The sequence below is a fragment of the Pseudorca crassidens genome, chromosome 5 (genome assembly GCF_039906515.1).
Source record: "Pseudorca crassidens isolate mPseCra1 chromosome 5, mPseCra1.hap1, whole genome shotgun sequence".
NCBI lineage: Eukaryota > Metazoa > Chordata > Mammalia > Artiodactyla > Delphinidae > Pseudorca > Pseudorca crassidens.
Window position 1 is genome coordinate 64,714,222 of NC_090300.1, and position 22,965 is coordinate 64,737,186.

Consider the following 22,965-nt stretch of genomic DNA (forward strand, 5'->3'; position numbering starts at 1 on the left):
ATTGAATAATTCAATAAACTTGTTTCCCTCCAGCGCGAGCATATTGTTTGCACACAGTGTCATCCTGGGCCCTCCAGCTATGGAAGCCCTGCCAGATATGTTTATTAAACCCCCTGTGCTTGGAAAGAACACAGAAAACTGTCATCTAGAGCAATACAAAAGTGCCTATCTCAGCTGGAGATCTCGCTGTTACGAATAAAGGAAGAGTTTGTGGTACAGTTTTGAGATGTAAAGAGAAAAAGCTTCCCCATGGTGCAAATGTGTTGTAACCCTCAGGCGAGAGAAAAATATTGAATTGTTGCTGGCAGTACAATGTAATTATTGAGTTAGCAGCAGCTATGTTTCTAAGCTTCTTAAGGTAAAAATCACATTAATTTGGCCTTCTCCAAAGGACATTCCAGGTTGTTAAATGGAACTGTTGAAACATTTTTTCATTAATGAACCTAGCCAACGAACAGCCATTTCCACTCAAGTCAAATGCTGGGCAAGTTGGCAGTGAAAGAGGAGACGTGCTGCCCTGGAGGCTGCCTTTGTCCGCTTGAGGCCACACTGCCTTGGGATGTGTTTTCCAGGCTCCCAAGGTGCAGGCATTTGACTTAGGTGGTAACTGGGTGGGAGGCAGGAGGGAGACCATGGTGCTGTACTCAGAGGATCAAGTGAATCAGGCGTTGGCCTCTTCCTGCAGGACAGAGCTCATGGCGCACCCCCTGGGATGATGCGCGCGAGGCCATGAGCTTTCTGAGATGCAAGATGCTGTCCTCTAGACAAACAAAACACTCAGCTCCTGCAGAATGGCGGCTTTTGTCCCTTCGCTCTGATTCCTCAGGATGTAAGTAGTTTCTGAGTCACTGTAGGCCCAGCCACTGAATGGTACCACCTCTTCCAGAAAGGGAAAAGAGCCAGGGGTGCTCTGTCATCCAAACTCAGATTTGAGGTCATCCTGTGGCAATCAGGTATCACAGTACATTATGCAGGAACCTGTATTCCTGCAATGAGGCCCCCCTCGAAATGTCAACAGGGAAAAAAAAAATCTGTGTTTCCTGTTGCTAACGCAGGGCCAGGCTACTGGGCCTGGTAGGGTCACTGGGGGTGCCTCTCCTGGAGATTACGAGGATGATGTTCTTGGCAACCAGGTCAAACTTCTTTGTTGTTTCCCCTCCTTACTCTACTGGGTGGGATCAGGGCAATGTGCTCAACAAAGGGGATTCATGAATAAGGAAGTAAGATTGAGGATCCCTTAACTTATGCTTCAGTATTAACATATAACTAATGATTCAAGGAGGCAGTGTGGTATCGTGGAAAGAGCCGGCTTTGAAGCCACACTGGACTAGATTCATATTCTTTAGACTCGTAGACTTGGGCAAGCCCCTTATCCTCACTGAGTGTCAACTTCAACGTCTATAAACTGAGTTTTAAAAAATGCCTGATTTGTAAGGATTAGATGTAATGCCTGTAAAGAGACTAGAACCATATCTGGCAAACAGCAGAACCAGTAAATTTAGCTATTATTGCTTTCTTTTTAAATTGATTTTTTTTTAAGTAGCTAAAAGACCCAAAAGAGGGAATCTAGTTTGCAAGGGTGCTCACCTTGCAGAGTCTCACAAGCATGTGCTTTGGCCGGGGGGGATGGCTGGGGGCTGTCCAAGAGGTTCTGCCTCCGTTTGGACCAATTGGAACTTTGTTTATAAAGTTCTGCCTGCGGGCTGGCATGCTGCTGACACTGAACCCGAGCATGAGCTGGCAGGATGACTGTTCAACAGACCTGAGCCAAAAAGCCAGGCGTGAACCCCATGCTGTCTACCAGATCCTTCTGTGGCCTTTGGTGTGAGTCACCCACTTGTTCTTATATACATATTTTTTTAACTGGAAAAAAAAAGTGTTTAGCAATAAAGTTTTAAAAGTACTTTCAAAATACAAAGTCGTTAACATCCATATTGGACTAGATGTTTGGAGGTTTTATTAGAGATAATGTGCCCACTATATTCAGCACATTCCTCTGAGCAGGAAGGAGAACTCCGGAGTTCTAAGAGAGGATAGGATAAAGAGAGAGAGAATGGCAAAGGAAGAAATTTTCCACTTATGAAATCAATTTCTTCAGAACTCTAGAAAATTGAATTTCTACACTCAGCTAATTTTCCTAAAGAGAGAGAGAAACTCTCCAGGACTTGTGATAATGCAATACTTTGGTGTTTCAGTACAATGTGATACATTGTTAGAAGGTAGCACCTGAATAACATTAACTGACAGTCCATCAGGTAGCAGACCATTTAGAGACATTGTCTATTTACTGATCTCAATGACCATGCAGGGAGGTAGAGGAACATCCCTATTTTAAAGATGGGCAAACTGTGTTTCAGAGAGATGAAATAATCTGGCCACATTCACACCACTTCTTCTGTTTGACTCCAGATTATGACCTTTCCTTAATGTCGTGCTGCCTCTATTAGAGTACAAAGGCAAGTATTTCTCCTCCTTACCTCTTGGGCGGAGCTTCCCAGCATGCTTTGCAACATGGAGTGTAACAGTAGTCCACCCTCAAGGGAACAAAAGCTGGGATAACTATGTTACTTACCTTGGTATTATTTGCGTGGCCAAATAAAGCTATCTTGCTACAGATGTAACCTTCGATAATTTATTGATGTAAAAGTGGCCTCAGGTACCAGGTTTTTGGCAGCTGTTACACTGTCAGAATACACTGTAGAACATGCCAGCCATGAATATTTTATGTGGAGAAGAAATGGAAAAATACACCTTTCAATATATCAGTTCCCAGCCCTGATCTTCATTACTGAAATATGAATCGAATCCCATCTCTGAATTTGATCAACCAAAACCGTGCAAACTAAGCGCTCCTTAAATTGGGTTTCAGCAGTGAATTGATTTGAGCCCTAATTTTTGTTGAGCACATCAGCTGTTTATGTCAGCCTGTCCAGTAGTGGTGGGTTAGTGACCTCAGTGATATGTTGGAAACTACAGACTTAACTGTCAATAGGATCGGCTTGGCCCTTTATTCTTCAGCGGCAGATAAATAGAGCCCCATTCAGTTGGTTCATTGTGTAGGGATTTGTTGGAGTTTTATTTATGCAGATTTGGAAGCAGTTGGAGATCATCAACATCCAATACACCCTCTGTCAAATATTTCTCTTCCATTGTTGGGTTATTAAAATATGGGTTGGAAGGTTGGGGGATTCTGTCCTTTTTAGAAGCAAATACTTTTAAAAAATAATCAAAAGGGCATTTTTTATTTGTATTTTTTTGGTATCCAGGGTACCTCTGAGTAGTAGATGTTTGATCTCTAGCCCATCCTCAAAACTGAAAACCAATCCTCCATTTCTCCAGGGCTTACCTTTTCATCACTTGAAGACCAGTGGTTACATGATTTGGATCCACTGAGGAAGGTAGAATGATATCAGTTCAAAAGTATTGGATACCTGTGGAGCACTTTGCAAGATATTGCAGGATTTTCTGAGCTTTCTATAGAACTACACAGAAGTATTGCTGAGTACTTTGCAATATGAATTCCTGCAATTTGCAGGAATTTGCCACGCTTTTCAGGTGATCATACTAGGTAAGTGCTTCATTTTTATCTCAACTGGTTTGATTTTGTGCTTTCATTATATTATTGCATTTAGGTTTTGCATACTTGGGTGTTTACGTTTTTTTTTTTATACCGATCTTTAATCCTATCTCCTCTCATGAGCACCTGACTAAGCTTAGCTATATCTTTAATTGATGCTCTCTTCAACTCTATATGCTAAATTGCAATTCCATGACCTACTTAAAGAGATAGACAGTTTAATCAATGTACAAGTTACTCTACTTATTTTTAATAAATACCTTTCAGACTTAGTAAACACCATTAGGGGAAACATGGATGGTTTAAAACAAGATAAGTGACTTATGTTTCCTCAGATGAAGCCCTTAAATTCATTTAACTAATGAAATACTTATATGACCCTTAGAAAATTAATTTTTGTATAAAGTATGCTTTTGTTTTCAAAATTCTGTAATTGAGCAAGATTCCTTTAAAGCAGATTGTCAGCAGCTGTTAAATCTTTGGGTAATATTCTAGGGTTCTAAATTTAGAATGCTAAGATAGACCCCCCTATTAATATTTGCTATAACCTAAAATGTATTTATCAAAAGGGAAGAGTTCAATTAATATTATACTTCACATTTGAGAATTAAAGCTCTATAGATTTTTTTTAGACATATAAGTAAAGGGAGTGCTAAATAATGACTGAGTTTTATGGATAAGTGTAAAAGCTTAATTAAACTTCCAGAGCTACCTAACTTGTAGCCATAAATGAATGCAGATGCTGGGAGAATAAGTTTCATCACACTTAATTTCTGAGTGATATCCCCCCTGATGACTATCCCTGCTTCATCCCAATGAGAAGGTGATAACTTTATCCCAGCTTTTTGTGACCAAGTTCTTATAACTAGCTGGTACAGAGACAGAATTAAAACTCAGGTCTTCTGATTCCTAGTCCAGAGGTCTTTCCACAATTGTGCCTTTCTTGAATGTTCTGCTTCACCACTGATGCTAAATAAATCAAACATGAATATCTAGTCTATTCAATTTTAGAAGAAGAATAAAAACACACCCTCTTTCCTACCAATCGACAAGCTTGGTTTTTTGCACTAGAGTACTAGAGTACTTGGTTGATCAGAAGCAATAAATCTTCAAGGTGTTACGAAAGATCATTAATCACCAGAGTCTATTTTCATGAAAGAATCATGGGATTTTTCCTGGGAGTTCCAACTTCAATATTCTTTTCTCTTATTCCCATAAATGTACTGACACTGATCAGATAGGGGTGTAACTTTCTTATCTCACAAATATAGTTATTTAACTATAGGATTTCTTTAAATGGCAAAAATCCTTAGTGAATTTAAATTATTGTTTGATTCAGAAAATCATCAATACTCACAAAAAATATCTATCTCCAGCAGCCCCAAACTCCCACCACTAGTCAAAATTTGAGTTAAGTCACTGAAAAGCTCTCTTTAAATGTCAATATAATCATAATAATAATTACCATTTGTTGAATGCCTACGGAGGGGCAGACTAGATGCTTTACATACATTACATCTTTAATCCCCACGTCTGTCATTCAAAGTCTGCATTATTATCCTCATTCTAAAGACAAGGATAAGCAACTTGCCCAAGGCCACACAGCTAGTAAGTCCTAGGGCCAAGGCTTGAATCCAGGTCTCTGTGTTTCTGAAGCCTTTTCATTTCTCCCTGTAAGACGGAGTAATGAATGCATGAAACTATACTGATCAATGACACTGAGTCCACATTACTTTGAAATTAATGAAGGTCCTGAAATAATAGCCCTGGGGAAGATGTCACAGATACTTATGGTAGAGTGTGAAGACTTGTCTTCGTTTCCTTCATGACTTTACCTCAAATCCAATGGCTTTGCCTTCCCCACTCCATATTTTTTGCATTCTTTGGCCTGCCAGGGTAGAAATGGCCCTTTTTGGTTACTCAGTCTATTCCCCTTCATTCAGTTGTATGCTTTGATGTAGAACCAAAGTCTGAGAATTCCAGCACCATCTGGTGACAAAGAAGGAACAGCCAATCACCACCTGTCAGGCAGTCACAGATAGAAGAATGACCACAGCTGAGCCTGCATTGGCCATGTGTCAGCATGCTCCCCTCCCAGGCTGCACTGCCCTGGGGTGGCCAGGACTCCAGACCTCTGTGCAGTGATTCAGTGTAGGGTGTAAGATTTCTCACCAAACTCGTATCAGATTTTGCAAGCATGACCAGAGTCCTCATGTGCCCTCATGCTGTATCCCAGCAAGGGTGAGGTGATCTGATTGAAAGCATTTTGCAATTTGTGCCACATGGTGGCTGGATGGTTACTGATGATCATGGTCTCGGTACGTGCACTTCCCCAGACCTGCCTCTGGATCTTTGCACATACTGTTTCCTCTTCCTCGCCTCCTTGCTTCCTGTCCTTCCTTCCGTTCTTTATGAGGTTAGTGCCTGCACATCCTTCAGGACTTGGCTTAGATGCCACTTCTCTGACCCTCAAAGCTGGATTTAATGATTTTCCGTGTGTCTCTATAGCAACCCAATGCCTGCTCTTCTTGCAACAGCTATCACTAATCTCAAAATGGCATTTTAAATTATCTTTCTCTCCTAGAAGCCTAAGATCACTGAAGGCAGAGGCTTAGAGACAATGTTGCATCTAATTAAGATGGACTCTGGAATCAGACAAAACTAGTTTCAAATCCTGACTTCTGCATTTACTTACCTACCTTATTTTGGATAAGGTTAACCTTGGATTAAAGAACCACCCAGAGCTTCAGCTTCCTCCTCATCAAGACTGTGATGATAGTATAAACTATCTTGTTGAGTTGTTTTGAGGATTAATTGCCATAATGAACATAAAGTACTCCAGACAGTGCTTGGTCTATAATACACGTGTAATAAAGGTACAGGTATTCTGGAAATTGTTGTACCACATTTCCTACCATAGTGCTTGCTTAATAAAGATATTTGGAATTCAGATTGTGTTGAGAGCTTGAAAAAGAGCAGTTGATTACATTAACAAGAAGTTCCCCCATTGGATCTTAGAGGGTCTCTGGTCGTTTGTTGTCTTTTCTGTGCTACTGTGAATAGCTGATAATTGCTTGTTTAGTGCTAAATCCTCCCATTCAACATCAACAGCTCCCTGCTTTTCTGCTCCAAATTAGCAGGAGAGGGAAGAGCAAGAGATATAGAAGCTGCAATTGAAGATCAAACCCAAGGCCTATCCAGGGCCCAAAGGACATATCAATGAGCCCATCATCCTCATGCATGTCAACCCTACTGCAAGCTCCAAGAGACAGAATTGTCATTTTTGTTCACTATAGCATTGCTAGCATATTGTATAGGTCTGACACATAGTGCACACTCAATAAATGTTTGCTGAATGAAGCAGTAAACATATCTGAAATGTTTGAATCAGCCCAGTTTCTGTTAGGAACCGTGTAGCCTGATGATCGACCAGTTTGGCCAACTTTTAAAACATTTTACTTACATTTGCATTAGTAATACGTGAAGTGATACAGAGAGGACTTCTTCTTACAGAGCCTGTATTCATCTTACTTAACTTCTAAGAGATTTCCTCCTGTTCTATTAGTTTCAGGATTTTGTGGACATGTTTACATTAACCATGCTGTTTGTTATTTATAGATTGGTTCATGTGCCTTTCAGTTTTGGACTTTCTGGACCGAAATGACTAAAACATTTAGGTGTGCCCATGCATAGCATCCCTGTACTCATTTCAATTACATTAGTTTAATTCTACACTTATAAGTTGCCTCCAGTAACCCCAGTGCCAGGCACTGGGAATACTGAGACCATTCTGGTCACTGGTCCAATTGCAGTCCTCCTTGGGCTCGGATAGCGATCCAAACTTCCCTCTAGGCGCAGCACATTTTAGGATAAGGTCATAGTTTGTTTGGAGTTTTGTTCCTAACCACCTTCTTGGAGATGCCGGCCTCTTGGATACTTACTTCTGTGTCGCTTTCTTGCTCTGACGCTTCTCCCCATGAGCATGATCCACTTTATTGCTCAAGACTATTACTCTTATCCCCAAAACCCCTACAAAGGGAGGCAGCATTATCTCCAGAGTCTCACTGTATTTTCAACCTGCGTGGTTGTGCAGATCCTGCTTTTCTCTTTCTAAGTATGCAGGGGCCCAGTCTTGCTCTATTTCTGCATGTTACAATGGAGAATACTAGATCTGGAGTCAAAAGACTCGGGTTCTAGACTTAATTCTTCTGTATCCTAGCTGCATGACCTTCGGAAAGACGTTTAAACTCATGAGTTTTTTACCTGAAAATGAGGTTTAAACCTACCTCACGAACTCTCTGTAAGGATTAAAGAACAGTATATATGAAAACACCTTATAAATAGCAAAGTACTCATAAATGTAAGTTACTATTCGTTATCATCTGCCGTGACGTTTAGAGGATTTACAAGTATCCTGAGCTTCTTCTAGAAGCTCAAAGAGTTGGACCACCAGAGCTTAAATTTCCCAGTCTCTCAGTGAGAACTTGACTTAATGATGTGTACTTGTTTAAAGTTTAATAAAACTGTCTATACAAAAGCAATGTCAGTTTTTTGAGGGCAAAAAACCCTCTCTTTTTCACAGGTTTATAGTTGATGGTGAAGAAACGTTAAAGAAACAAAGGAAGAGATCTTAATCAACAATTCTATTTGTTCTTCGTCAGCTTGTGCTGTAGCTAAAGTAGGAAAGAATAGAGAATGTTCTGTTTCAAGAATTCATTCTATAAATGTGTAATTCAGTCAACATTCCAATCAACAAACATTTATTGGATGTTTGCTTTGTGGGTACTGTGCAGTTTATGTAGATGTAATTTTTCAGTTGTTAAATTAAGACTTTTGTATTTATTATTGCAAAAGCATCAAATTCTCAGTCTTTAAAGCCAAACTACAGAGTTAAAATATAATTCTGGATATGGAAAAATGAATACAATCCCTATCTTTAAGGCACTTAAAATTTAGTGGCAGAGAGAGATAAACAACTCACTATAATACAAGTCAGAATAAAGTACAAAGATGAATAAAACTTCAAAAGCCATGCTGTGATATCATATAATAAGAAGTGATTGTGATTGGAGTTTTTGGGAGATGGGAAAGGAAGGTAAAAAGAATATTAAAGAACAGAATTTCCTGTGAGAGAATGAGACAATTTCCCGTTTCTATAAACTCTCCTTGGTTAGTGATTTTTTAAATTTTATCTTTAAGAAAAAATAGGATTCTTCTATTCAGAACAGAATGAGGAAGAACATTCCTGGCTAAGAGTGGTTGGCCCAGAGGATGTGCTTGGTGGCAGGGCTGGGGGCACGTGAGGCAAGCGGTGAGAAGGGAGGTTGTGAGGTAACTTGAGGTCCGTCTATGCGAAAAGGACAGACAGACTTTATTTCACGAATGATGCGAACCTAAGGGGGTTTGGGGGAAGAACTGTGACGTACTTCAGGAGAAGGCAATTTGAAGACTGGATCTAACAGGCAGGATGAGATGTCCGTGGTGTGAAATTACGAGAGATGAGGAACACGGTTATAGAGCAGCAAGGCAGGAGGAGAGATGGGCGGTTCGCGGTTCTCAGATTGACGGACCTGATTGGTGGACCAGATTGATGGGCCTTCTGTTAGCATGTGCTACCGTGCCTCAATTTTGAACCAGATCAGACATGCTGTTTCAGAAAGAGGTATAGAAAATGCAAACCATTCATTTCAATAATCTGACTTCCAGTGAGAAATGTTAAAATGTAAACAATACAAAAAGCAAGTGGACTATTTTGAGGAAGTGGAAGAGCAACTGACACGTGTGCATTTCTGTGTAGTGTATGTGGGGTGTGTGTTGTGTGTCTAGTGTGGTGTGGTGTAGTGTGTGTGTGGGGTGTGTGTGTAGTGTGGTGTGGTGTAGTGTGTGTGGGTGTGTGTGTGTGTACAGCCAATATTCTTTGCTAGAGATAGGGATTGCCAGTGATGACAGAATAGGACTCGGTAGGTAGGAGTCTAGAGAACATCGTGCCTAAATCCCCCACAATTGATACTTAATGTGGAATAAAGTCTGCTTATTTTTATCTTTCTATTATACTCCGTACATTAGAAACAACCCTATAGTGAGTATATAACTAACTGTATATTTCTATAATGTTCATTTCAAGTATTATTGCAGAGAAAAAATTGTTTGGGTTGTACCAATCAACTCCATAAATATAGCCCCCAAAGTCCTTTTAATCATTTTTGTTTTACTTTTTGGTAATCTATATCTTATGGATGAAAATAAATACCCAAAAGGGCTGGCTTGACATAAAATATTTAAATCAAATATCAGATAGTTCATGTGTTTAACTATAGGTCTTCACCTGTAAAGGTAAGGAATGTGTTTACTTACAACAGTCCATTTTCTACGCTTCAAACCACCGTTCAAACCCCACTCACAACAGTAAGCTTCTCCAAGGAATGCACTTCCCTGTCCTCTAGGCTTTCAGAACAAAGCTCTGGGCTTCAACCTTACGTGGGGCTACATCTACTCTTGGGTAGAAAGAAGACACAGCAGTCTACAATTAGGTCACTATTCCAACAATGCCCTGGATGAACGGACCATACTCAATAATATCACATGCAAGATAGAACCATCCACAAGAAATCAGGTAGTCCATCCAGCATCAAGTCTTGGCAGGCCCTGAGGGCTTGGAAAGCATGCAGTATGTATGAAAGGATACTGCAACACCTTTTTCTTTATGAATGACAAAGAGAAGATTGTAGATGTTGTAGATAAACGTTATTTTAAAATGTTCCAATCCCATTTTAGTGTGGCTTAGTGACAGTGGTCATCAGTACAGAGTGCACAGGAACAGAACAGAGGAAGGGAGCCCCAGGTCTGCAATTACTGATTTGGGGTCTCGAGAAAGTCACCTGAAGCTCAGTTTTCCCACCTATGAAATGGACATGATGACATCTCACGAAGTTGTAAAGGATCCAATGGAATAACCCATGTAAAGCATTAAGGATGTACCTGGCACATAGTAAATTCCAAAATATTTAACAAATATTAGTCATGGAAAAGTGCTTTGAAAATAATACAAAACTGTATGTATCAAACAATTATCATTATTAGATATGACTATTCAGTATAAAATGCTAGTAACATATTGGGGTAAGACATTAATAGATCAAGATAAAATGGTTACCATCCATATATGACTGTAATTTTTTTTTTTTACTGGATGTATTTCTTTATAATATTGATAGCCATCCAAATCTTTAGTTTCTCTTTTTCTATTAAGGATGTCATAGGTGTCCACTGCTTTAAAAATTATAAAATTCATAAATAATTGTTTTAAAATGTATCCTCTAGATAGGAATTTTCTCCCCAAAATGAACCCTCAGATGACAAGATGTTATTTTTATTCCTCCTTCACATACTGCGCAGGTGTAGCATAGAGTGTCTGTGATCTCAGATTGGAGACTTGCAGCCCCCCAGCCACACGCCTCTTCTGCCTGATTTACCTGTCAGCACCCACTCTTCCTGAGTGTTTCTTTGGTCCTGTTGGACAGCCTTTGCTCTCCTGGTGAGCAAAGCTCACTTTCAGGTTTTGTCTATTTCTTTGTCAAGAAAAATGTAAACAGGGAAAGAGAGTAGGTACAGTGGAAATTTGGGGGAGGACAAGGAGGGAGGATGAGAGACATCAGCCAGGTAATTGCCCTAAATTACACACTGTCTGCTAACTGGCCATGAGGAAGGACTGAGGCAAAAGCTGAACGTGGCACACTGGGTGCTCCCTGGGCACTGGCTCTGCTACTGCTGGACAGAAATACTCCACTAAAATTCCCAGGAGTTCTTTCTTGGAAGATATATTGTCAGATTAATTCCTCTTCTCCTCTACACCCCAAAGATCTCAAACGGATTCCCTCCATCCTCCATGAATTAAGGGAAACTGACACATTTCACATATCTGGGGTATGCACATTAACACAGAGAGATACACTTTAAAATAATCTGAATTTGTACTAAATCCTATTAAGCTTCTTTCCCCCACTGTATCTGTAATAAGAAGCAAAGAAACAGGCATCCTTTACAAAATAACTCCTTCTATTTTTGCTCCAATATCGTGATGCCTGCCAAAACCATGAATTTCCAGTATGACAAAGGAAAAATATGGTTGGTCTCCACCTAACTTAATTCCGAGATATGCACTTCAGTTTTATAATAAAGTGAAACTGCTTACTCCCAGTAAAGCCCCCGATCTGAGAAGGAGTAAGAAATATTAGGGATGGCAGGGGTCTTAATACGGACAGACCAGTGTTTGAATCTTTACTCAGCCACTCACTGTCTATGTGACCTTGTGCTCCAAGCCTCTCTCTGACTTTAAAATGGGCATAATTGTACTATTAACTTTAAGGATTAGCTATGCAAAGCCCTAAACTCTGTGTCTTATCTGACTCATAGGAGGCATTTAATAAATAATCTTTGCTATCTAAAGAGGTGAGCTGGGCCTGAATTCAGGTGGAATGAATACGTCACCACCATTAGAATCTCAAACATAATGCAGACATTTTTAAAATGTGGAAATCCTATGCTGCAGTAGACTTGGAAGAGCTTTGAACACGCAGGTCATAATGTCTTTACAACCTGTTTAGCTTCTTTATTTGCTATAATTGGAGTTTATTTGAGTTTGGATGATGAGAGGGATATATTTGGGCAAATTTGACAATATGAGAAGCCGAGTCCTTTGTTTCAGCTCCCCACTTTGGATCCCTGAAGAGATCATCCCAGTCAAAACCTTCTGAATGCAGCACAAAGCAGGTTCTGATTCTGAAGAAACCGTGCAGTCCCTTTAACCTGCACAAAAATATTTCAAGGGTAACTAGAAAGTACGTAAGAGGATTCAGACGTTCCGTGACTTACATTTAAAATTCTTCCCTTTCCAAACGAGAGCACCATAATATGCAGAAGCAAAGTGCATCAAAAAGATGAGGGTCCTTTGAGGCAGGCGTTTGGAGAGCTGTGTAAGTATTATTTGAAAAATAATCCTCAAAGAAGGATCAGGAGAATGTATGTAAGTGAGGGGCACAGAGGCTGAGGCTCTGTATTTGCAAATGAGACTTGCAATAGGAACTTGACCTGCTCAGGTAATTTTACCAAGTTCTAAACCCTGAGCGGAGTACCCAGCTACCCAAGCCTCTTACTAAATGTCTGAGAAAATATGCTCACTTCTATGTAGCGTGAACACCGGGGAGCCGTGGACCTCCTTTTGGTCTGCCTGGGCTGTGAATGCAGAGTTAGGAGCTGACTGCAGGCATTGCTCTAACGGGGCATTCTGTAGAAAGGTCCACTCAGAAAGTGAAATACTGGCAAGATTGCAGCTGAATCAATAGCAGCAACACTGCCAAGCTACTAGTCAAGAAGGACAATAATAATCATAGTTCTTATTCAAGGAGAGCTCATGAGGGACCAAGAACCATTAGAGTATATATATTATTTTGATTATTGCAACAACTCTGTGAGGAACATCTGTTTTTGTTCCCCTTTTATACATGGGGAAACTGAGACTCGGTGGTTTAGTAACTTGCCCAACGTCATCGCTAGTCAGTGGCAAAACGACAACTTGAACTCAAAGTTGCCTGGCTGCAAAGCCTTTGTTTACTGTAGCGGCAGAAGAATACAATAACAAAAGGAGAACAAAATAAGATGTCTGGTCAGAGGTTCTTGCCTCTGACATCTGAGAGTCTTCTTTGCTTTGTAAGGCTCAGCTGGCCTAAGAGGTGTCCCTGACTTTAAAGAGATCCTTAAATGGGATTCATTATTTTTTCCTAATTTTTCTGACACCCCGCCACCCGCCTTCAGAATATACTTGAAAAGTAGTATAATCTATCACCCCTTTATCTTCCTCCCTAAATGTTATTTTAAAAATTTTAATATTTGTAACTTCTTCTAAGGCTATTTTCCTTTGTTAGGTCCAGCTCTAAGGATGTGTTAGTGAAGGTATAGTCTAAGTTGTAACAAAGTATCTGTGATAGACAAGGCATAAGTAAGCTAGAAGTTTATTTACCTCTCTCTACTAACTGTCCAATGGTTCATGCCTGGTGGGCAGCTCCGGCATCCGCAATACCTGTTTCCAAGGTTGTTCGAGCTGTCGGCACTACCCAGACAGCAGGAAGGACGTAAGGGAAAATGCATGGCGAGTGGGTTCAACTTTGAGGAGATGACCCAGAGGACACTGCTTCAGCTCTCATTCCATTGGCTCAGATACAGCCTCACGGGCACACCTAGTTGCAAGGGAGTCTGGGAAATGCAGAGTTTTTTGGGCCGTCAAGTGCTTCTCTGAAACTCAGGTCTTCTATTACTAAAGGGAAAAGCAAGAGAGTGGACACTGGGGACAAGCAGCTGCCTCTGTCACAATCGGTTTCTAGTCTGGTCACCAGTGTGGTTCTATTACTGAGGCAATGGAAACATTAAGTACCAAGTCTTAAACGTTCTACTTCTAAACAGTGGGCTGAACACCAGGAACCTTAAAAATAATAAGCAAATAAAACTAAAACAATCAGAGGATCAATTTTGTGGACTTCTAGGACCCTTAGACCACTTCACTGTCAAAAATCTGTGGTCAGACCTGCATCAGGCTAGTTGGTTGGGTTGCCAGTTAACAAACGTACAGTCAGTAGGGAGAATTTGTTTCTAACTGGTTGCCAAATATTATATTTGTTTCCTGGCTTGGATGAGCTATGTATCAGTATAAATGTTATGATTTGGGGATTTGTTTAGAAATTATCAAATAAAATTGCTGGAAGAGATTCTGTCCAGTTCCACATGGTAACGGATGAGGAAACTGAAGCTCAGAGTAGTTAAATGACTTCTCCAAAAGTAACAGAGCTGGCTAATGGAAAAGTATTTCGTGGAAGTGTTATATCTGCAGTGCTGATGGAGTGAGTGAAGGAATGAATGAAAGACTGTTTGAATAGTAAATAAATATGAAAGTTAAAGCAAGAAGTCACTGAGGAGACTGTAAGTAAACAAAAACATTGTCACTGACAGGTAAACAGACAGATGGCAGTTTTAAAAGTTCACATGGCAGTCATACTTAAATTTTATGAGATTTAAGCTTTAAATGGGCCACCCTGAACTAGACATTTATATTTAATTTTCCCTGGGAACTGTTTTGACTTTGCCTATAAACACATCATGATGACAGCATGCAGGTTCCCTCTTCTGAAGCTCTGCTTATGCCGGAATTCAATCAGGTTAGGTCAGATACCTTGAAAACCAGGAGCAGAGTCTTCAAAAGAAACCTAGCACCACTCTTTGAAAATGTATTTTTCCTATTATTAAGACAGGGCACTGTCTTGCTGTGCTGTTTTTTTCCTGTACCTCGACAGTGTTTCATGAGTCACCTTTGCTCAGCCTGACAGCGGAACGGTTCAGAAGGTCACAGCCTTCTTCCTGGCTCTGAAAACCTGCACATTCCTGGAACGAGGGGCATTGTTTCATGCGAGGAAAGCTAATTAGGTTAAGAGATACATTAATGAGCTCTGCGGTCGTCTATAGGCAGTAAATAAAGAAGAAGAAAAAGGATAACAAGGAAAAGGAAGCCAAAACACATAATGAAAGCCTTAGAAAGTTGAGGTTTCACACAAAAAACTATCTGAAGAAAACTGGAAAGAAAAATTAATTTGCTTCTTCAGTCCTTAGAACACTGATTCCCAACCTTGGTTTTGTGACACTCCAGGATGTCCCCAATTATCTCAATGACTGTCACGAAATGTTCCAAAGAATTCTCAAAATGAAATTAGTTTCATTTCATTTAAAAGTAGATGGCCAGTCACTCTTTCAAGAGTAAGGGAATCAAATGAGCGGCTGCCACCAGCTCAAAAGGTTTCCAAGCACCAGGTTAGGGATGATGAAAGCCGCACAGCCATTTTGGAACGGAAATTTTTAATACTTCTCTAGACATTTTTATCCCCCAAGTCCCCTTGAGATTTCTTTTTAAAAAAATAGAATAATAATAATAATGACGATGACGTTGTTGAGATGTTTCCTTTGTGAATCGACCATGGTGAGGTGAGGCTGTGGAAAACGCTAGCAAGAAGAGGTTGAGAATCAGATGGTCTTGCCTTGGAAAATGGCTTGGTCACTTAACAGTGGAAGGATCTTAGTTTCTTCTTCTATACAATGGGGATAACAGTAAGTACTGACTTCCTAGGAGTGTCGTGGCATGAAATGAGATAATGTGTATAGAACATGCAGCAGCGTGGCTGCCTCACAGTATCTACAGGAATGGAGATGCCTTTCCTACTACCGTCTGACTTTTGAGATGCAAGAGCAAGCTGATGTAAATCTCCCTGGTGGTGGTGATGGTGGTGGCCCTGTGTGATGCTTCTGACCCAAGTGTGGGGGAAGGAGCGTGTCTGCCACCCTTGGAGACAAGCAGAGCACCCATCTTGCTTTCTCCAAGGAACTGCACCTCACCCAAGAGCCTGGGGCAGGAGAGGCACAAGCCTGGCTGAGCTGTTTTCTGCTCATTTCCCATTAGCACACCTGGGATAGCTGCCTCCCCATGCCTGGAGATATTTCCACCACACTGCAAAAAATGTGGAGAAAAGTACGTGAAGCCAGCAATCTGCAAGTACATACTGAGATTGAGGCAGCAACAGAGGAAGGGGGAGAAGAGCTTTCTCTTGGGCAGGAGATTCTTAGAACGTGAGAGCAGCGAAAGGGACTTTTGAGGTCAATGTTATCAACTCCCTCCCTTAAGGAACAAGGAAACTGAGGCCAGGAGAGATGGGGTGGCGTCCCCCAAACCACACAGCAGGTTAGGGACCATGCTTTGCTATCAACCACACTGCTTCTCCTCTGTCCTGTGGCATGCGCAAGACTCAGAGTTAGGGGAAAAATTGAATTTTACCTGCCTTAACAGGTGTCCCTACTTTGATTTTCACTGAGATAGACAAGTCTCAAATATCATCCCAATTTTCAAATGGAGAAATTGAGTTCTAGGTGGGTAAAGTCTTCTGTCTAAAGACACAGAACTTTTAATAATGGATTTTGTTTTCAGGTGAGCCTTGCAATCACAGTGAGTGAAGGGCTGTAATGAGATATGAGCGTATAGAAAAGTCATAAATACAAGTCAAGAGTTAAGTCATGACTGAGCAGTGAGATACATATGTAACAAGGTAAGCTGAACACATACCCATCTATAATGGAAAAGAATGCACAGAAACAGGGCTTGGAAAAAGAAGGCGCACACGTGCACCTTAAAAATGTGTTTTGCCAAATCAGGGTCTGTTGAATAGTAAGAGAAATAACGCTCCCACTGCAAGTTTACACACTAGGCAGCACTCTTAAGGGTTTCCCCTCCCAGATGCTGTTTCCGTATCAGACAAGAGGCCGTGCTGGTGGTGGAGTTCTCGCTGTGTTCAGCGCAAATACAGTGGTGTGGGCAAAACAAACAACAGGATAGCAGAGGAGAATGCAAACAAACAGCGCTGGCTGCACATTTCGGAGTAAAATGCCCCAGGTATGGAAGTGCCTGGGAGGTTAAAAGGTCACCTGTCAGCCACGTTTGTCCACTCCCCTTAAAAGGGTAATTGTGACAGGTATTGGAGTAAATTTGCTTTCCAAGGAAGAAATTGTTTGTTATCTTGCTGCAAGAAATTTTCATGAATATCAACAAGCAGAAAATAAACTCCTTGAAATATATAGTTAAAAACCAGGAACGCAGACCCTACAAATACAGCAACAACACTAGTATATCTGTCAAAATAGATGTTTTAGCTATTTCGTCCTGATATTATAAAAGAATGAGAATAAAGTGCATGTCAAGGTAGAGCAAGATGAAAAAATCTGTGGTAAAAAGCACAAATTGGACGTGAACACTTACTATCAACCATGCCTACTTTCTAATGTTCCATTAACTTGCAGGTAAAATGAAGATATACAGGTTATTTGGAATATTAAATTAGAAAACTGTATTCCTTTCTTACTCTAGTGTCTGTCATATAGGAAGCACTCTATAAATATTAGCTATTTTATATTATCTTTAATAAATATGCTTAAAATTTTGGCTATATAACACATCCCTATTTTGAAGTAGATTACCTAGTCATAAATATTTTCCAAATCAAATGTCTATTTAATAATGAAAAAGTAGGCATTACATTAGATATACACTTTAACTTACTTAATGTATATTCTATGTTAATCAAGATGTAGCCGAGCAATTCGAATTGTTAAAACTAAATATTTGATGAAATTCAGCATCTTACCAGGACACAGTCCCCAGTGTGACCCCACAATATTATCCTTGGGTATCCATGAGGAGCCTCCTGAAAATCTAGCCGTTTGATTATCTTGCAGCTTGTGTGTTAAGGAGATATTAAGAATTGGCAATGAAAGGAAGTACTCAGATTTATACTTGGAAACTTGTAAACACGGGGAAGTTAAAAAAAATTTTTTTCTTAGTTAATTTACCCCTCAACACTCCAAGTTATATTTGATTTTTTAGCAATATCTTAAGGAGTAACAAAGCAATGTCCCTGGATTGTATTTAGAGCCAATTCACAACTCATGACATGGCCTAGTTATGAGAATCCTTATTATGTGCCAAGGGCTAGCCTATAAAGGTAACTAAAAACGATCTCTGCTCTCAAAGACTAGAAACAGGGTGGAAATCAAGAGAAGAAAACAAAATTACATCTCTTCCTCTTTTCTCTTAAAAAGCTCATATACTCACAAGTAGATTATATTTGCTGTAACAATCCACATTCCTAGCACTAAATGGTTTATGTATTCTATTAACTGCTTTAACTGCATTTATAAAAGAAAGCAAACTTGGGTTTAAAATGTAGCTTTCCAGTTTACTAGCTGTGGCTCTGAGCAAGCTCTCTAACATCCTTGAATCTGTATAACGGAGTTTGTAACATTGGAGGCTGGCGAGGCTCTGAAGTGCATGGAGCACCTAGGGTTGCATGGGACACAAAATAGGTGTTCAATAAATGGTGATAATATTATTTATAGCTTTAGTCTCTGTTTTCATAGTTCCGAGACTCGTCTAATTTTAATTACAAAGCATTTAGACAATATTTCAGGTAACTTTTGGTCATAAAATCTGTCCATGGAGAATTTTCCCAGTGCTTTTTATGTTGACACTTTATGTTTTTTACTCATGTAAACGCACAAATGAACATAGGTAACATATATTTTATAAAACCTAAAAAACATGCGGACCAACCATTCGAGTTAGAGGATTAAAACATCACAATTATTATTAAATCTTTTCTGAGAGCTCTCAATATTAAGATGACCTAGATGGGTGGGATGGGGGAGGGTGGGAGGGAAGTCCAAGAGGGAGGGGATATATATATACATATAACTGATTCACTTCACTGTACAGCAGAAACCAGCACAACATTGTAAAACAACTATACTCCAATAATAAAAAAAAAAGATAGGTATTAACACTTACTATAAATTTTTAACTTATTACTACATTCTTATTTCTCAGTATTACAGATGATGGTTTTAATATAGTATTTGTGAGAATGGTAAAGGAAATGGTAGTGAGGGTAGAAAACCTGGGTGTAGAGTAGAGGAATTATGAGGGACGCTGTTGCTTATCTACAAGATTAACATTTAAACATGCCCGGAACACCGTTTAGTAGGAATTTAGGATGAATCTTACTGTCTATGTGGGAACCATTTTTGCTCTACAGTTTCATAAAAATATAAAAAATTGCATTTTATTAGCACTTTGTAAATTTAAGTACACCAGGGAAAATTGTCTTATTTAGCATTACTTAGTCACCTGAAAGGCACAATGTTAGAAACTAATATTTTTACAGAAGACTGGCATTAATGATCAGTTATACTTCCCTTAAGAGCTTAATAATCGTTGATGAATAAAAAAAACTTCTCTTCTGAAGAGGAAATAAGAAAACATTTTAGAAGATAAACAGCAGTTGACAGAGGGCTCTTTCCCTCTCTAGTAACCCGAAATGACCATCATAATCGCTGATTAATATCTATACAAGTATCTGTCACAGAAGAGTTCCAGGTATGATACAGATTTGCTATGTTCAAAGAAAACAAAAATTTCCTGCCAGTGGTACACAAACCAGGTTTCTCATATAAGGTTGACAAACGCTGAAGTAAAAAACATGAAGTAAAAAAAAATGCTGTGGGGAAGGGAAGGATTGGGAGTTTGGATTTAGCAGTTGCAAGCTAGTATATATAGAACGGATAAACAACAAGGTCCTGCTCTATAGCACAGGGAACAGTATTCAATAGCCTGTGATAAACCATAATGGAAAAGAATATGAAAAATTACATATATGTATAACTGAATCACTTTGCTCTACAACAGAAATTAACACATTGGAAATCAACTACACCTGAATAAAAAATTTTTTTAAATGCCAAAGTAAAGAACGTGAACTTTGGAAAGGAGGCTTATATCTTATTTAGTTTTAATGTTAAACAATGGAGAGAAACATTAGTTTTGAGTATAATATAACGCACATGTTTCCTTTTGGTTACCTGTTGTGGCCACTAATTAAAATTTTTTTATATCTTACAAAAGTTCTCTGGCTGACTTCCTTTAAAACTTTCCCGGAAAGGTCTTTCGGTTTTGTTTTTGGTTTTTGTTATGTTCTGTTTTTTACGATTCCATTACTCTTACAGATAGCCGTAATGTACTCTTTCTTAAACCATAAGCTTAGGAACAATAAAATCGATGTATTCTGTCCAGTCGCGGAGATGATAGTATCCTGTGCCTGGGCAGCAGTAATAATCAGATGTCCAAATCGTGTGTTGGGAGTAATATAATTAAAAGTGATTCCCTGTGGAAATCGGTGCTCTCTGAAGGGGTAACGGAGCTTTGCAGCGATGGGGCACTATTTGCGTTCTTATCTTAAGCATTAGTCATTTTATTATTTTCATAAGGTGTTGTAGCTATAGAAGATGTTGTTAAAGCCCTGAGCAATGGATAGAGAAATTTTTTTGCTTTCAGTTGTTCTTAGAAACCCTTCTTGCACTGCCCCTCCAGGCCATCGTCTTGCACCCCGACCTCCATCACACGGACGCAGACACACACATACACACACACTCTCTGTCTCTCCGTGTCTCTCTCTCTCTCTCTCTCTCTCTCTCTCTCTCTAGCACTGGTGCCTCCCTAGACTGGCCTACGCTGCCTGGGGGGTTTGGGGGGCAGCTGTGATATCCTGAAGGATGTGTGAAATTGAAGACAAATATTTTTACTAGGAGTTTACAGCCTTAACAAAGTAAACTGCAGGCCCTCCAGGTGTCCTAGATGGTAGGAACAAAGGCCTGTGGTGTAGCAAAAAGAGACCTGGATTTTGAATTAGAAGGAGCTGCATTTCTATTCCTGCTCCAAGTTCATGGGCTGGGTGAACTTGGGCAATCACTTTCTCTCTCAGAGTCTAGGTTTCATCATGAAACAAATGGGGGAGCAGACTGGATTATCTCTAAAAGCCTTTATCCAGCTCTAGGAGTCTATGATTCTAACATTTGCATTACCTTTTATATTTTATTTGTTACTTTCCCATTATTAAAAAAAATTTTAAATGCCTAGAAACCAAAGAATGAAATTACATTTCTGTCATAATTGCGTTGGGTGATTTTTTTTCCTCCTTATCTTTAAAAATTAAACATTGCCTTTAAAAACAAACAAAAATAAGACAGAAGTTGCCTTTATATATCTCTTTTCAAGAAGCCAAAAGGTGGTGGTGGTATTTTGGTGCTGCTTCAGAGCAAAGGAATTCTTATTTCCTTATTACTCTAAGATAATTTATTTTTCAAAAAAAGTCATCTTAAACCATAGAGGTTTTATATATGAATCATTATTAATTATGAAATTTTGTATCATGCACTTTAGTTTACAAAACCTGCAGTTTACAAGCAGGATCACTCTGCCTCACCTAGCACTGACCCCACTCTATTAGAAAGACGAGGGAGGTACTAACCTCTCCAACTGACTCGCGGGGAAGTAAGGCTCAGAGAGGTTGTGACCCGGCTGAGGCTGCAGAGACCCCCAGAGCCAGGACCTGAAGCTGATACCTCCTAGTGAGGGGTCTCAGGTAAATGTTCATGTGATGAAACTAAAATTATTTACTATATACATCAAGGGACATTTCATCTGGTTCAAGTCAAGAAGTCGATTTCATTTCTAGTTTGAAGCTTAGATTCCTTGAATCTATAAAATGGCTCAACAACTGGCCAGGGTTCACGTTGAAAGACTGGTATATAAATTCAAAGATTGGGAATGTCCTTTGATGAACAGTCTAGAATCCAAGAAATAATTCATAGGGAAAATAAGGAAAAAGAATAAAGCACATTTCTTCAGAATTTTGGAGCCATTCTCTCTTGATTGAAGAATCTGGGTGCCGGGCGTGATGGGGGAATGAACTTGGATGTTATTGCTGTGCAGGCCTGGGTTGAAATCCTGGCTCTGCCTCTTCCCGACTTTTACACATTTGGCGATTCATCCCTTGGAGGCTCTGTTAAGTCATATAATAAAGTGGAACTAGTATGAATATTTAACTAGCAAGCTTGTTTGTAAGCATTAGAAATAATTATATAAAGCACCTGTTGTATAGTGCTTCACAAAATAAGTACTTCATAAACCGTGGCTACTGTTATTAGGGTTCATTTCCTTTCAAACTATTGTTGGGTCTATTTTATGATACATTATACTATTTGATGTAAGAAATCTAATGTAAGTATGGGGGGGTTCTATCAAGGAGAGGACAGTTGAACTAGATAATCTACGAGACCCCTTGCAACTCTGAGTTCCTCTTATTATAATTTATATTTTCCAAGGTGTTCTACCTATTAGAGATCCTGATTATGGTAGTGAAATAGATACTATTGTCTTCATACATGGGATCTCTTATCTGAATATATATATACATGCTGCGAACATTTTTCAAAATGGAACCTGCCCACATGCATAAAGAAAAATGCTGTTCACATAAAGGGGGTCAGAAGGGGATCCACACTGATACCAGTGGTAATACTAGTAATAATAGCAACAATCATTTCTAAAGCATCTACTGTATTTCAGGCATTGTAAGTCACCATGTGGAAACTTGGCTGTATCCTCAGGAAACTGGAGTTCATGGCCTGTGCTGGTGCCAGGGATGGGTGAGGTATACTGTGCACTCTTGTCTGTGCAGCTGAAATGCCCATGAAAGCCTGCAAAAGTTTTCTAAGTGGCAAGAATGTCATGGAAAATATGTTGCAATTGGCATCATAGGACCAGACTCTATCTTTCATTAGATCTGGGTGACTTTGTACAAGTCATAATCTCTCTAGGCTTCAGTGTCCTCAACTATTAAGAAAAAAAAAAGCTGAAATAATCTCCTTCCAAGTCTAACATTCTATGCTTGGATGTGATATTCAGTTAGTTTTTA